At 39.5% G+C, this 17,500-nt stretch overlaps 1 protein-coding gene across 2 annotated transcripts in view; it reads left to right on the top strand.

The window, feature by feature from the left end:
- The window catches only part of LOC125037101 (probable ribonuclease ZC3H12C), a 124,781-nt gene that overhangs the window by 10,954 nt on the left and 96,327 nt on the right, over positions 1-17,500 (top strand). The window lies entirely within an intron of this gene.

The following is a 17,500-nucleotide window of genomic DNA, read 5'->3' on the forward strand; positions in this document are numbered from 1 at the left end:
GCCATGTTTGGGGTAAATCCCATTGAGTTGTGATTCATGATAAATAGCCGTAGAGCATTCAGTGCATGAGCGCCCATCACAGACTCGCAGATAGAGTGGATTAATATTTTCCCAGCTCGTTTCGCTTCATAAAGTACGGCAAATTAGGGTACAGAGACCCCCCCCCCCCCCCCCGTCAATTGAAGTCAGTATGCGCAGCTTGACATGTTACCTCGGCAGAAATTATTTTCCCGAGAAGATTCGTTCGCGAATTGTTTCACGTCACCATTCATTAGTGGGTCATTCTGTCGCATATTAAATGTTAAATTCAATGTAGTATTTGAAATAATTTTGTATTCCTTCTATAGCTAGTTTATTGCATTTGTGTAAAATGAACGTTAATTTCCGTGTTTGGCACCCATGTCCGGTCTGTGTGAGGTCACTTTCACTCTCATTCTTCTCTGCGTTACGACAATTGGTTCAAATAATTCCTTGCGGATACCTTTGTCATTTCCCTTATTTACCCTCCTGTCTATCAGAGACGGTTAGCAGTTCAAGCTAGGTCTATGCGGACCGCTGTTACCGTCTCTCTCTCCTATATTTTCCTTAACTTTGTGAAAATAAAACACAAAATGAAAAAAAAAGAGAAGACGAAAATAACGAAAATTCAACCATAAAAACTGCAAATTATATAAATAATCGGCTAGTGGCGCTTAACATCCCCTCTTCTCTGTTGTCTTTCTTTTCTCTTACTATCTTAGCCCATTATGTGTATAATCTTGATCACGATATCTGTCATAGTACTGAAGGGAGGCCCTGCTGCAGAAACGGTCACATTCGGGCGCTGTAAAAATCGTCACTGGGAAATCGCCAGAAACCGAAAAAGACTAGGATAATGACGCCCGTCGATCCAGTGAAGGACCAGGAACTCGCCAGAGCAGGTACCAGTCAACCCATAATGCTGTGAACTTGCCTGGACGCCGCAGATCCACTCAACCTCCAGGAGCTCGAAGGACCTGGATGAGATCTGCGGGAACGTGCATTGGGCGAGTAAGCCGCCGAGTTAGACCTGGTCGAAGACTACGAGGACGAATCCGAAGTCAAGGAGGACCTGTGCGAGACCTTCGAGGACGTGTGGATGTCGATGATGAACGGATTTACCAGGGACCAAGATGAAGACGACGACTTCATCTTCGACGAGCAGCCATGAAGATGCATCAGGGACAGCACACGCAAGAACGAAGTGTTTACAAGTCAAGAACCAGCCAGGTTGGGTCATCCTTGAGGCAAATATCAGACGCCTTGAGGGCAAGGCGTGAGTAGGCAGCCGAGCAGTATAAGTATGTATTAATAGCTTCCACGTGGCGTACAGAAGCACGTATACGCGTGGCTTCACCGCAGGCGCCCCAACGTGCCCTACGCACCCACCAGTACTTAAGGCTCAGGATGACCCAGGTCAGTCTCAGTCCTTTCAGAGAGTCACTTCACAGAGTACCCGCCGACTGCTTGTCGGGGCAAGCCCCAGCCGCGCGCTCCCCTGCGGGCTGACGACCCAGCACTAAGCCTTACGAAGACTTGTATCCGTGTGAATATCTGTGTTGCTTAAGCTTCTCAATAAAAGAGGATAAGCCAACTGTCCGTTTCACTACTCCTGCTAAACCATATGTTTAAGGTGTCATTTAAATACCCTTTACAGAGTGAGTGAGTGAGTGAGTGAATGAGTGACACACACACACACACACACACACACACACACACACACACACACACACACACACACACACACACACACACACACTTGTGTAATATATGTACATAATATATATCATGAATAGACAATATACCTATAAATATATATGTATATATATCAATATTTATATATATATATCAATATATACAATATACATATATATTATATATTTATGTATATACTCAAATATATATTTATATACATATATCATGTAAATATGCATATAAATATATATATATATATATATAATATATGTATATATAACATATATATAATATATATATAATATATATATATATAATATATATATATATAATATATATATATGAATATTTATGAATATATATTCATATATATTCATATATAAATGTGTATGAATATATATATACTATATGTACAGTATATATATATATACAGTTTATATATATATATATATATATATATATATATGTATATATTATATATATGTGTATATACACACACATATATATGACAGCCACGATGGTCAAGTGGTTAGAACACTGGACTCCGACACTCATGGCCCACAAGTGAATTGAGAGACGCCTAAATCCTGCAGTGGAGTGAATGGCTCCCCAGGGGAGTAGCTGTTTAGGTAATCATTAGCATGTATTAGTTTTTTTTTTTTTTTTTTTTTTTTTTTTTTTTATACAGCCATTCATTCCACTGCAGGACATTGGCCTCTTTCAATTTGCTATTGAGAGGTTATATGGCAGTCACCCTTGCCTGATTGGATGCCCTTCCTAACCAACTGTGCACTTACACTTGTGCCTACAACGGTGACTTCCCCTATGACACTAGTGTTTTACTTGCGATATGTCGTTTTCTTGGGCTTGAACAGCAGTTAGAGCTCAGGCTATATATATATATATATATATATATATATATATATATATATATATATAGCTGCCGTAGATTATTTACAAGTTTCTTTATGATTTGATGATCTGATTATCTAATGTTTAACACCCCACAATTAAATGCCACCACTGAAGTTTTAGGAGTGTCAGATCTCCAATACTTGGGATTATTTATTATAGAGGAAAACCGAAAGATTTTCACTTCATTATGTATTGACTTACTCAATATTGCCTTAATTTTGGGTTCTAGAATTTTCTAAGTTAGAACTTGGGAGATCTGTGTAAGAATGTTCGAGTAACTCGCCGAATAACAGATTCAGATGCACCTAGTGTGGGGTCTGCTCTGAGACTGACAACTTTTTGTCACATATTTAGTGGCTCAGCCTGGCTCTCATATCTTTCTCTTCTCTTCGTTGGTTCTTTTTCCATGTACACTTCTTCATTGGTTATTTCCTGTCCAATGAAAATGTTCCTATGGTTAAGACATGCCTACACTAACAACAGTACTCTGTTGTTCATGTTTACCTCGGTAGGGTCCTGAGCCAGGTCAAGAGCTATTACACTTGTTAAGTTCGCATGATAGGTCAATGGGGTGTGAAACCACATACAAACAAATGGGTAGGGTAGGCCGTCATGGGGTGTACATCTGGGTGAGACTTTCTTGGGTTACTTTCACTTGTTTCACTATTTCACTTGTTAAAAGAGAACACAGACATTATGTCCCCCAAATGAATGACATAGATAAAACCCCAAACAGATCTCCAAAAATGCAATGATAAGGGATACTGTTATCTCTTACTGTATTTTTGCTGGACAAGGGAAAAAACTCTAGTCCCCAGTTACAGGAAGAGAATACAACCCTGAGTATCCACAGAACTCCCAAACAGTAAGTCACACATATGATAATTGTCTCCACTGCACTGTAAAACGGGCACAATATCACGTAGAAACGCCATGTAAAGGTCTTCACATAAGGAGTCGTCTGCATGTCCTCTGCACTGCTTCCATAATGGTACTGATGTTACCTTCCAGTACTGGACATCAATGCCAAGCAGGGCATCATGCATCAGGACTTTAGCCAATAAAACAAAATTCCATGGTTCCAACACACGACTGAAGAGACTGGAAAATTACAAGCTGCGGGTGGACACCACTTGCACTGACAGGGCAGTATACAACTTTTAACTGTGGTCCCAGCAGTCAGCAGAGTCATCATGGCAAGCCATGTATGCAGTGGCAAGATTTTGTAATTCTGTCAGTCTCAGGATCTGAAACAGCAATGATATGGCAGAAAAACAGAACAGAATCCTGCATGAACAGGAACAATAGGACAAACATGAACTCAAACTATGCTGGAGTACTCGAACAATTAGCAGAATCTCTTTGCACTGTATATTAATAATGTCCTTATTATTATTTTTCTATAAACCCAGCAGGCATAATGGAGTAAAACTATAAAATATGTTTAAATTTTAATACTATTGTCTATGCTAAAAATAGTCTCTAGTTCTTGATGTGCTTAGACATTAACCAATGCGAAAAACATGAAGGGAACCTAATAGTGCAGTCTAGTACAATGCATTATAGGCAACGTCCCTGCCCGCTTGCCAATTAGACTATGTGGCTAGCACCAAAAGCATGAAAGACGAGAACACAACACTAGGAGCAATACTGCTACTTATGTAACGGTAGGCTTACACTGTAATAAATGCCTCTTCTTCAAATTATTTAGTGAGTGAAGGGTAGGTATAACAGGGCCAAGCAAATCTGACGAGTCCATCTAGTTGGGTCTTTTTACTCAGATGCGTCCATCTGACAAGCTCCTCTTAGGCTCAGGGATCGTCACTTCTCGCTGACCTGGGAATGAGAATGAGGAAACCCCCCTACTTTCAGCACATTTTCATTTATATTATGCTCAATTTACTTCAGAGTGGCTGACATACTGGTAATAGGAATACCTGATAGTCTATATAGCACATACTTGGCCAATTCCTTCCTGCTTCAGCTCGCTCTATATTGAATTACACTCAGTAACTAGGTTATTTCCCCTTTGTTCTAGTGACTTTGGGTGGCAGACAATCGAGACTGGAGCAGTGTACCCATTCTATAGGGTTATATGTCATACTCCTCAATATTTGCATTATTGTATGTATATGCTCAACTCATTACTTGATGGATGGAATGGAGTTGTAGTATGCAACAACCCACAATTATTTTTAAAAATATAATTTACAAATTCTACTCCACTATCTGTTATTACATGCTTTGGAATGTCATGAATGCTGATAACATGTCATAAAGGCTTGGGCTACTTCCTTTGTTTCTTTGTTCTGTATTGGTACAGCTATGAGGAATTGGGTCAGCACATCTATTGCTGTCAGCACATACTTTGCCCCTTCATTTGTAACAAGGAGAAGGCTTACTAAATCTAGGTGTATATGCTCAAATTTCTCTCTTACACCTTGGAACTGATGTAGTGGAGCAGGCACATCCCTCATTGGCTTACATTTAAGGCACATACTACATGACTTTACATATTTTGGGATGTCCATTGACATGCCCAGCCAAAATGCATGACCTGCCAAAGGAAGGCAATGGGCCAGATACAATGCTGTGTTCTTATATTAGTCTGGAACACTCACTCGAGTGTCTATTTGATCATATGTATTAACATGGGTATGATAAAGAATTCCATCTTTTAGTAGTGTGAAATAATTGATTTCATAGTTTAAACAAGGACGCTATTTTACTTCACCCTTGATACCTCTTTACCTGACCCCATAATGGATGAGCATCCTGATCCATTCTAACTTTATGTGGGTCCCACGCTATTACCCCTAACCGTGACTCATTGTTTGATGATTCCCTTCCCCTTTCACTTTGTCACAGTCAATACAATATAGTCATCTATAGGGGGATCCAAGATAATTCACTTCTTCTTGGAAGGAACTACACTTCTCCAGTTTTAAGGAAAGGATACATTTTACTAATCTATCAAGAATATCCTACAGATTGTACAAGTGTCCTTCCCATGAGGACCTAAGAGCAACTATATCATCCATATCTACCATGGCTGACCTCCCTTTAAATCCTGCTAAAGCCTGATTTATTACTCTTTGAGAACATGAGGGAGCACCCTTTAACCTAAATGGCAGAAAAGTAAAGTCATAATGCCCATCAGGTGTTGAGAAAGCAGTCTTTGGACAGCTTTCAGAAGTTAATGTAATTTCATGATAACCCTGATGCATGTCTAGTGATGAGAAAAGTCTACTACCTAGACTCCTCAAAGTAGAATATATATTTGGTAAATGATATCGGTCATCCTCGATCACTTTGTTTAGGGAACGAAAATCTAAACATTGTTTAAGGGTTTTGTCTTACTAAATTACAGGGACAAAAGGACTTTTGTAAGGTGATCTAAATGGCCTAATTATCACTTTCTCTAACATGACCTCAATCTGGGCTTCAATTTCCTCCCAATACTTTACAGGAATTGGGTATGACCTTTTATACACTTATGGCTGTACTGTATAGATTTCATGGAAGAAATTAGTTGCTGCAGTAAGAGGTGCATCTTTAAATGAAAATGCTTGTCCAACCTACTGACCAACATTTGGGAGTACTTGATTTTCATTACTCTGCAGATCAGGAAACAAGGTATTTACTTGCTCTCTCAATATCTCTCCACAAAAAGACTGCATGAGTGCACCTACCATGACTTCTCCCTGATTGTTGGATTTACTGGATTTCTGTGGCAGAGGCATTCCTTCTTACACCTTTACATCCCCCACTGGGCACTCTGATTTAAATTCTACCATATCTGGTTGGACATTTAAATAAGTGACTTTAAACCAATACTTACCCTTCTTGATTTTAATCAACTGTACAACCGCTTTGCTCAACAAGTTGCTATTTGTAACATGCTTTCTTGGTATGAAGAGTCCTGATATGTTACTCTCCAAGAGCCCTCTGCTGTGACAACTACTGACCACCATCCCTACAGTACCACCTGAAAACCCATCAACACACTGAGATTTAGCAAACACGCTGACAAGGTCTGAGAGTGACCATTCTTAGGGTGAGAATCTTCAGACTTATTTTCATCAGAATCACATAAAGTATCTGCTCCAATTCCAGCTGTTTCCACTGGAAGAGTAGCTACAGCTGATTTTAGGAAGCTAGATGGCACAAGTCTAGCAGGTATCTTCATTTTAATTATTTGCATCTCAAAAGGCTTCAAACAAAACCCCATATAAAAGAATAAGATTGGACCCTAATAATATTTCTAGGTAGATCACATCCTTGACTACAAAGCAATTTTTCATGGCTGACAATATGGATTCACTAAGGATACTTCAGCACCAGTGTCAAACAATAGCTTTCTTCCACAATTATAGTCACTTTTGCTAGCTTTCTGTTGAGAGGGTCTTGGAACTTGTCCCCTGAATCGATAACATGTATCTATGTCATGACCGGTCTTCTTGCAAAATGTACAGAAGAGTAACTTCCTTTTGTGACTGAATCCTCAGAAGGAAGACGTGGAAGGCTGAGGGCCACCCTGATGTTGCATCAGAACCTTGTGTGCTGATGCAGACAAATGAAAATACCTTTCATTTGTCTTGTTCATTTTATTCTAACTATTGTACTCAGTACTGTGGCCTTCGGCTGTCCTATGAATCAGAGCATTAACACGCACTTTTTATCATCCTCCAGATGTTGCCTCATGTACTCCAAGCCCTGTGCTAAGAGATCTCCATGTTTGTAATATTGAGCATCACATTGTAATTCTCTAAGTTCTTCCTCTTGCGGATCTTCGTGGTTTCTAACTCGGTCAATGTAACATCTAGTTTTTAGGAAAATATTTCAGGAAAGCTATCCTGTCTCTTGGATTCTAAGTTTTACACAACTGCGCTGCTGCTGCTGCGCTATTTAGTACGTATTTAGCCACTACATTTATTAACCCTTCATCAGTCCACTCAGATCGCGGGCATCTGGCCTCTATAATGGCAAGCCAGTTTCCTGTGTCAGGGCAGACTGTCTGAGCCACTGAAGGATGTTTGTTAACTCCGTTCGAAACAAAATACGGAATATCAAAAGCCTTTTCAAATCTCTTGAATATTTGTGCGACATCTCTGGGCAGGTCCATGTCTGTAATAATGTTCTCTGGGTGAGTGCTACCCTGGCTTTCGCTGGCGATGGACGTAAGACCCTAATTTCCTTGCCCAACCTGGTCTGAAGCTGGCATTCTAATAATTACCTTTATATATTTATTTAATTATCAATGGACCCTTTGCTTCCGTACCTTATAAAAAACAGCCACGTGTCAACTTTACAATTGGTTAGTTATTTTTCTTATTATTTATCTACTGATTTACTTATTGCATAATTGAACTACTTTTTTTTTCGTAAATAAATAAATTTACGTTCATGTGTAATATGGTCTTATTCTATTACTAATATTATAGTTAGTAACCCATATCTTATTTTATATTTCACACTGAATACTAAAGCTATCTTCATCCGTTACTCGGGCAGATGCCAAGCCTCTTAAGTAATGGGAGTAGTGATTTATTTTGCAGTCCGCATTACCCAGTACGTCTTCATTTTTCATTTACCTTTGTTGATTAATTAATTACAGGTGGAAGGGAGTATCCACTCGTTGTGTGTAACAGAATCTGAGTATACTTTAACCATACTAGTGGACACACAAAACTTCTAGCTGACATAATTTTATTTTTGTGAATTTTTTAGCTTATATTTTTGCTCGAGCATATCCTTTAGTCAGAAAGTGGCAAGGAGATTTCCCACTAACGGACTTGATTATTTTACAATGGTATTATTCTTGCTATATGTATTAAAATAAGCAGTTGAGCTGAGCACTATTTTTTCTTTTTTTGGTCGAACTAGCCTAGACGAAGCTGCATACTAGTGGACTTATGTTTTATTTTATTTAATTGATTAATTGATTTTTTTTTCTGTTCTACCGCCTATCCGCAGTATACAGCCCTGATTGTATTCGCCCAAATATTGACTTAACACCAGTCAGTATAAAAATAATCACATCACTGGTTAAGCAAAGATTTATATATAATAAACTGGTTTTTTTTTTTACATCTTAGTTACACACGTATTTATGCTCGAAGTTCCTTTTTTATACATGACATCATAAAAAAATACCATGCAATCATAAGTAAAATACTTAAAGCTATTATAGCACAACTTCAAGATATTACCTGACCAAGATATCTTTCATGACTTGTATGTTCCAAAGGTATATGAATGTTTGTATATTCACTATTTTCCAGTAATTCAAGCACTGATTTAATTTCATTTATCCGCAACAGACAACAAATATCCCAAGTGGTAATATCGAATTTATCTATTAATTGATACTTACCAATAATTCTTAATTTACTCGATTAAATTCAAAGTTTTTATTTTTATTTTATATTTCAACAAGGCGTGAAGTGTTTTGTGGAGGCGATCCCGCCGCAGGTCACCACTGTGGCGTTACCGAGCTGCCGTAGATTTTTTACTTGTTTCTTTATGATGATTTGATACTCTGATTATCTAAGGTTTAACACTCCACAATTAAATGGTAAACTGCCACTACTGACGTTTAAGGAGTGTCAGATCTTGGGATTAATTATTATAAAGAGGAAACTGAAAGATTGTTTTCACTTCATAATTTATTGACTTACTCAGTATTGCCTTAATCTTGGGTTCTAGAATTTTTAAAGTTAGAACTAGGGAGATCTGTGTAAGAATGTTCGAGTAACTCGCCGAATAACAGATTCAGATGTACTTAGTGTGGGGTCTCCTCTGAGACTGAAGACTTTTCGTCTCACATTTTGTCGCTCAACCCAGCTCTCGCCCAATGAACATGTTCCTATGGTTAGACACGCCTACACTACCATCAATAGTCTTGTTCACATTTTCCTGAGTCAGGTCCTAAGCCAGGTCAAAAGCTATTACTCTTGTTATGTTCGCCTGATAGGTCAGTGAGGTGCGAAACCACGTACAAACAAATGGGTAGGGTAGGCCGCCGTGTGGTGTGAGACTTTCCTGGGTTACTTTCACTTGTTTCACTATTTCAATTGTTAAAAGAGAACAGAGGCGTTACACCACATCTCTCTCTCTCTCTCTCTCTCTCTCTCTCTCGCTCGCTCTCTCTCGCTCTCTCTCGCTCTCTCTCGCTCTCTCTCGCTCTCTCTCTCGCTCTCTCTCTCTCTCTCTCTCTCTCTCTCTCTCTCTCTCTCTCTCTCTCTCTCTCTCTCTCTCTCTCTCTCTCTCTCTCTCTCTCTCTCTCTCTCCTTGAGGAATTTTGCACACGGCGTGGACTTAGAGACGATAGAAGGGTGAGATACTGTCCTCGGATACTATACGCGTTGATAGTTGTTGTATGGTTATCATACTCTCGCGCATGTTACAGTGAACCATTCATGCCGACCCGGCTGTCGCTATAGTAATGGCCTCAAGTGGCATCATGCTGAAGGGTTAGTTCGACGGTGGTAAGGGTTCGTCGAGGCTGCAGCGGAGATTGAGAACGATAGTTTCCCGGAAGGGTCTGAATGATTAGCCCAAGTGCCCTCAGTAGGTCGGTTCATCCTTTCGCCACTTGCTTAGGTGTGAGAGCAAGTTCGCCGCTATATATGTTTTATCTCTGGTGGCGTTCTCATTTGACAGTGCGGGTGTGCCTGAGAATGGTGGCCTTGTTGGGAAGTAGCGAAGAATTCCGCGGACAAGACTGATGTCATTCCCTTTCGTTGTGAGAGGGAATGGCATCCAGGAATCTTCACAAGTGTTTTCTTGTTTCTCTTCGCATTAAAGTAAAGTTAAAGCTATGAGGATTCCCGGATGTGGTCGGAGCTCTGTAGATGTCTCGATTAAGTGCTTTTGTGTATGTGTAGGTATCAAGAGCCACTTGGCGGACAACTTTCCCGTGACGCAGGCAGTGTCACTTGGGTGGGGCACGGGATCACGCACCTCCGTCTCGGCGGGTCACGCTGCCTAAACCGCGGGAGGCAGCAATGTGGAGGCACTCAGTGCTTAAATTGGGCGGCACTTAGCAGGGAAAATGGGCTTTGAATATTCATAGCCTTGATCAGTCAGTAGAAACTTGTGCCGCTGCGAGGAGAGGAATACACAGGCGAATAGAAAGTACATGGACGGCACGGTCTCAGAGAATATTGTTTGCTCCACGCCCTTTCCCTAGTGATAGGTAGCCTTAGCATATCAGCCGAAGGAGAGAGAGAGAGAGAGAGAGAGAGAGGAGAGAGAGAGAGAGAGAGAGGTGGGGGGGGGGGGGGAGTAAGAAAGAGATGGGGAATTTAGCGCAAGAAGAACAAGGAGGCAAACAAGAGAAGGACAGAATGAAGAATGTATCTAGAAATAGCGCCTCTGAGTTATATCTGGCTGGGTCTTTCAGGAGTCCACTTGAAAGTGTTTACTCACGATTTTCTTTCTTAAACTCGTCTGCGTCCGTCCTCTTACCTTACGTCGTCTCTGCTTGCACCTTGCTCTTGATCTCTTCGGTTATATAGTCTACGAATACTTATATTTTGAAACTATTTTTTTCTCTGAAGTGGACAAGCTGAGGGAGAGAGACAAGTCCTCTGACGTTCAAAAGGACTGAAGAGTAAGGATTGAAATAGATTGTGTTGGTAGGAAAATTCGACTTTTACATTAGGTTGACGGTCATCGTCGTGACCCTTCACACTTCAGGTCGTAATTTATCAGTCGCTTATATATATATATATATATATATATATTATATATTATATATTATATATTATATATATATTATATATAATACATATATATTATATATATATTATATATAATACATATATATTATATATACATAATATATATTATATATTATATATACATAATATATATTATATATTATATATACATAATATATATTATATATACATAATATATATTACATATTATATATTATATATTATATATACATAATATATATTATATATACATAATATATATTACATATTATATATTATATATTATATATTATATATATTAATATATATATTAATCTTCATCTCCTGGCCCTCGCCGTCTTTCACCTGCCTTCCCGTATAGCTGGTTACACCTATCTTCCGTACTCCAGTTGAAATGTCCTTCGTGTCCCGCTATTCCTGCTGCTCTGTGGCTGTTCTCGGAATATTCATCACGCCCAGTCATAAATATTGTTTATTTACGAAGTCGGTATTTTCCCCGGCTGTGCAAGAGTCTCGTCTTGTGTTCGTCGCACCCGCTCACCAGTCATTTTCTCGTCGCAACATATCACCTACCTCAAGCTTCCTGGAAGAGCTGCTCAGTTGGCGCCTCTGCGCTCTAGAGCAACAGAACTACTCTGTGAAAAAAAAATATTGATATTAAAATGTATGGTGTTCGAATGTATGAAAGACAAAACAACAGCATTAGGCAATATCAATTTCATCAGAATATTTGTAAGTTTGCTTAAGATATTCAGTTACGGTAACTTAAACCGCAGACAGCGACGGTGTCATATATATTTCTTTAAAGTTCCTTCATACTTTCGCCGTCTTTTTGTCATTGTTATCGTCGTTAATTTTCTTCCTCTTCAGATGATTATGAATTGATCAAACATTGCTGATTGCTGATACCAAGGTAGCATGTCGCACGCGGTATGCCACATGGTACGCCATTTGAAAACGAACATCCGGAAATACATGGTACCTTTCACACAGAAGTGGCGTGGCACGTGGCATGTTTTTCGTGTGACCTGCGTGTAAAGTCGAGATCCGACTTGTCTGTTATTTTTTAGCATGCGACCTGCCACCTTGGACAGTGGTGACATATTTTAATGGAGCTTATACTTCCAAATTTATTAGCCAAGATAATATGAAAATGTTAAAATCAAATAACATATGATTAAAAAGAAAACCTTTAGATGCATGGCATACATGGAGTGTCAAGACAGATTTCCGCCAAACACATTTGACAATACTGCCTCGGTCGCACAGTGAACGATGCTTTGGATGAGAGTAATCACGCAGGAGAAAATAGTGCGATGTGTGCTTGCCCTCGCGCACATTTATCTCTCATCAAGACACTGAACCAGTCAACATAACATTTGTACAAGCTATGGAGAAATGCAACTGTTTTTATGATACATCACCTCGGTACAATAACAATACCTTCCATGGTAAAATTATCAAAATATTTTATTGGAACAAGTTTGCCTGACATTCAGCCCCAAACTACTCCACTTTATTCCTCCAAGTGATAGATAGATAAGTCACAAGATTGTTTAGGACTTGAGACAACGATAACATGGTTAACCTACGATAAAGTCGTCTTGTGAACCGAGTGACACACGCCACGTGTGTCACCTGAAATTACTGAAGTCACTTGCCACTTGCCACGTGCGACATGCCATTTTTGAGTGAAAGCGGTCTAATATCAACATTTCGATGTATAAAGTAACAGGATTTTACGAGAATAAATATTCATATACTGCCAACTTGATTCTTATGTTATTATTTCCTGTATGTTTACGAAAATTAAATAGCTAAATGTGGTTAACATTGATAATAGATATAATTCTGAGGCTGCTTTCACACCAAGGTAGCTTGTCGCACGATTTCAGACCCGGGTTACACGTGGCACGATTTCAGACCAGGGTTACAAGTGGCGCGTGTCACTCGGTTCACAAGATGGTATCATCGGTGGATGACGATGTTATTGTCCTAAGTAATCTTTGAGAAACAAAATGAATGACTTTGGGGCAGAATGTGAGTCAGACTTGTTCCAATACTATGAAAATACTTTATAGTTCTTTTTTTTCACAACCAAAATATTTTGATAATATTGTTATTGTACTGAGATGACGCTGTATCATACAAATATTTGTATTTCCCCACATCTTGTGCTTACCCTCTCATCCAAAGCCTCGCTCACTGGGTGAGCGAAGCCTTGTTATCAAATATGTTTGACGGAATTTTTCTAGACCTTCTAAGCTACTCTATGTATACCATACATCCAAAGGTTTTCCTGTTTACGTCATATTTAATATGCTTATAACATACTAAATTAATAATAACTTTGGATGTAAAAGCCATTAAAATTTGACACGCTGGGAAAATAATGAGCAAATTCAATTTTGGCCTGACATGTACGTCGCACGTGGCTAATGCGACGCGCCATTGCACTTGTGTGTGACAGGTTTCATATGTTTCCGTATGTTCGTTTCCAAGTGGCATGCTACATGCGACGTGCCACCTTGGTGTGTAAGCGCCTTTACATGTATGCATACTAGCATAAATTCATAAAGCCCATGCGACCTCCTTTAAGCAAAAATGCCTACATGATAAGCGAATTAGTGTAGAAAGTGCTCACCGTCTTGGTTTGGCGACTCAAATGTTTTATGACAAATATTGTGTTAAGCATCCTAAATGAATAAATATCCAAAGCGTTCAGAATTAAGGTAATAAAGATACTTTACCAATCCTTCATCGATGCATGAACATTGTGCGGGTAATAACTTATTGTTATTGATGTGGCAAATTGCAAAGTACTTATACTGGTCGTCATTGTAACAAAAATAGAAAAGGTGGGATTGGGAATCAGCAGCTTCACAATGGAAAGGTGTTGGTTAATTCTGATGAATATGTCGCGTCGAATTGCGTCAATTACACATTTTGCTTCGAATTATGCACATATTTATTTATCTTTACTGCCTTACTTATAAGTCATAGTCACTTATTGATTGGTAACTAATTAACTTTTAACTGGATGATTAATGATTATTGTACTAGATTGTACGAATTGTTATTAAAGTGTGTGTGTGTGTGTGTGTGTGTGTGTGTGTGTGTGTGTGTGTGTGTGTGTGTGTGTGTGTGTGTGTGTGTGTGTATGTGTGTGTTTGTGTTTGTGTGTGTGTGTGTTTGTTTGTTTGTGTGTTTGTGTTTGTAAGAATATATACAAATATAGATGGATAGATTAATATATAGATAAAGAAAGAGAGAGAAAGAAAGAATATTCCCTTTCTTTCCTCCCTTCCTCTTCCTCCCTCTCCCCCTTTTCTCTCTCTCTCTCTCTCTCTCTCTCTCTCTCTCTCTCTCTCTCTCTCTCTCTCTCTCTCTCTCTCTCTCTCTCTCTCTCTCTCCTTTCCTCCCCTCCCTTCTCTCTCCCTCCCTACCTCCCTCCCTTCCCTCCTTCCTTCCTTCCTTCCTTCCTTCCTTCCTTCCTTCCTTCTTCCCTCCTTTCCTCCCCTCCCTCTCTCCTCATTATCTCTCTCTCTCTCTCTCTCTCTCTCTCTCTCTCTCTCTCTCTCTCTCTCTCTCTCTCTCTCTCTCTCTCTCTCTCTCTCTCTCTCTCTCTTTCCTTCTCCTTTTCCTTTTCCCTCCCCCCTCCCCCCTCCCCCCTCTTCCCCCCCCCCCCCCTCTCTGCCTCTCTCCCATATTCTCCTGTGTGTTTTACATTTACAAGCATACCGATTGATCTCAACACCTGGAAACAGTAGATATTATATTAGTGTACTGAAGCATTATGGATATTTGTTTCCCTCTTAATCTTCAGTGTATCCATAACCCAAAATTTATGACAAGTTACAAACATTTCTTATCGTAGCTGCAGCTTTGGAAGATGAGTCATGATTGTTTATCTTTGTAAGGGAAGGATCTGGGTTAGGGAGGCCGCTGAGGGTGTGTAAGCGAAGAAAACTGAGACCCAGGCTCGGGTGTGTACTTGCTTCCTACTATGGAGTGTGATGCTTGGACGGGTGGAAGGGCATATACTTGTCGCCACTCTTGACCAGGCGAAGCAGGGCGGGGCAGTCTGTACTTAAGGCACGGGAACACGACGCTATATATGCACGAGGGTTCACGGAGTAGATGCCTTGTGTGGCCGCCTGCCTTGCAGCATTGCCTTATATGACTGCAGGATTACCACCAGCACGGGCCCTTGACGTCATGTAGTCTCCTGCCTTTGCCATATTGCGCTTCCTTCCAGCTGCACCTATGAAACGTTCTCCTCGATAGCGTTCCCCTTTGCCCTGCCGTCTTGCCGGGTCGTTTCGGTGCGAAGATATAAATTGACTTTTGGGGAACGGAAAGCCCGAGCGGAGGGTGGATGAGAGTAGAAAGAACGCAAGTTTCGGCGAAAGTGCTTTTAGTGTTGCTTATATTGTTCAGATGCGAGTAGTAGAAGGCCATCCCTCATTTTTCGTCGTGTTTTGCTTTTTTATTTTTTTTTTCTTCACATTACTAACCAATCATCACAAGTAAAGGAGCATCTATAAGCTGTGTTATCGAATTGCCTGAGACATGATGGGAATGAATGCTTCCCCTGACGGAATTACCAAACAATAATAAAACGCTGGTCCACGAATAGGCATCCGAATCACTTTTCTTACGTACAGCAAAAAGTGTTCAGTTATTTTCCCAATAGTAGTAACGAGGAGATTTTATCGTGTGTAAAGATTCAATTGAAACGGCTTATCTGGCCATAGGACGATATTTGTTGTTTTGAATGCTTATTTTCTAACATTCTTTGCAACGAGACTGGTGTTATAGATACCTGTGCACTGGGCACCTTGAGATTTTGTCTTGTTTTGCCCCGGATGCATTTATGCCCAACCAGTTACATAAACCAACGACCTTGGAATTATTAATTTGTTACAAATGTGTTCCACATTGCACAATTGTACCGATGCTCGCGGGGTGCGTCCCATGTTGTGGGCTAAGGATACTTTGCACTGTATATAAACTCTATTTATAGCCTCCTTCAGTCAGGCTTGTGAGAGTCGCTCGAGGGACGTTTAAACCAGGATGCTGTAAGCCCATCATAATGGAAATAGGGTTGATGTGATGGGTGGCATGTGGCGATCTCTCCTACATTCCTAGATTAATGGAGTGTACTTGCCTGGAGGAAAAATTATAATAATAATTTACTTCTACTACTACTAATAATAATAATACTATCGTTAATAATAATTGAGGTAATAACAATAATGATTGTAATGATAGAATAGGATTCAAATAGATTCTTAATATGATTGTGTGTGTGTGTGTGTGTGTGTGTGTGTGTGTGTGTGTGTGTGTGTGTGTGTGTGTGTGTGTGTGTGTGTGTGTGTGTGTGTGTGTGTACATATATACATATACATATGCATATATGTTTGAGTATGTCTATGTATATGTATATATATATATATACATATACATATGCATATATGTTTGAGTATGTCTATGTATATGTATATATATATACACACGTATATACATATATACATATATATATGTATATATGTATATATATACCTATATATATATATATATATATATATATATAGGTATATATATATGTATATAAATACGTATATATATATATGTGTATATATGTATATATATACATATATATACAAATACATATATACATTAACATATACACAAACGTATATGCATATGTATAGGTATATGTGTATATATACATAAACACACACACTCACTCACTCACTCACTCACTCACTCACTCACTCACTCACTCACTCACTCACTCACTCACTCACACACACACACACACACACACACACACACACACACACACACACACACACACACACACACACACACACACACACACACACACACACACACTCTCACTCACTCTCACTCACTCTCACTCACTCTCACTCACTCACTCACTCACTCACTCACTCACTCACTCACTCACTCACTCACTCACTCACTCACTCACTCACTCACTCACTCACTCACACATACTCACACATACTCACACATACTCACACACTCACACACTCACACACTCACACACTCACACACTCACACACACACACACACACACACACACACACACACACACACACACACACACACACACA

This window comes from Penaeus chinensis, chromosome 22 (assembly GCF_019202785.1).
Source record: "Penaeus chinensis breed Huanghai No. 1 chromosome 22, ASM1920278v2, whole genome shotgun sequence".
NCBI lineage: Eukaryota > Metazoa > Arthropoda > Malacostraca > Decapoda > Penaeidae > Penaeus > Penaeus chinensis.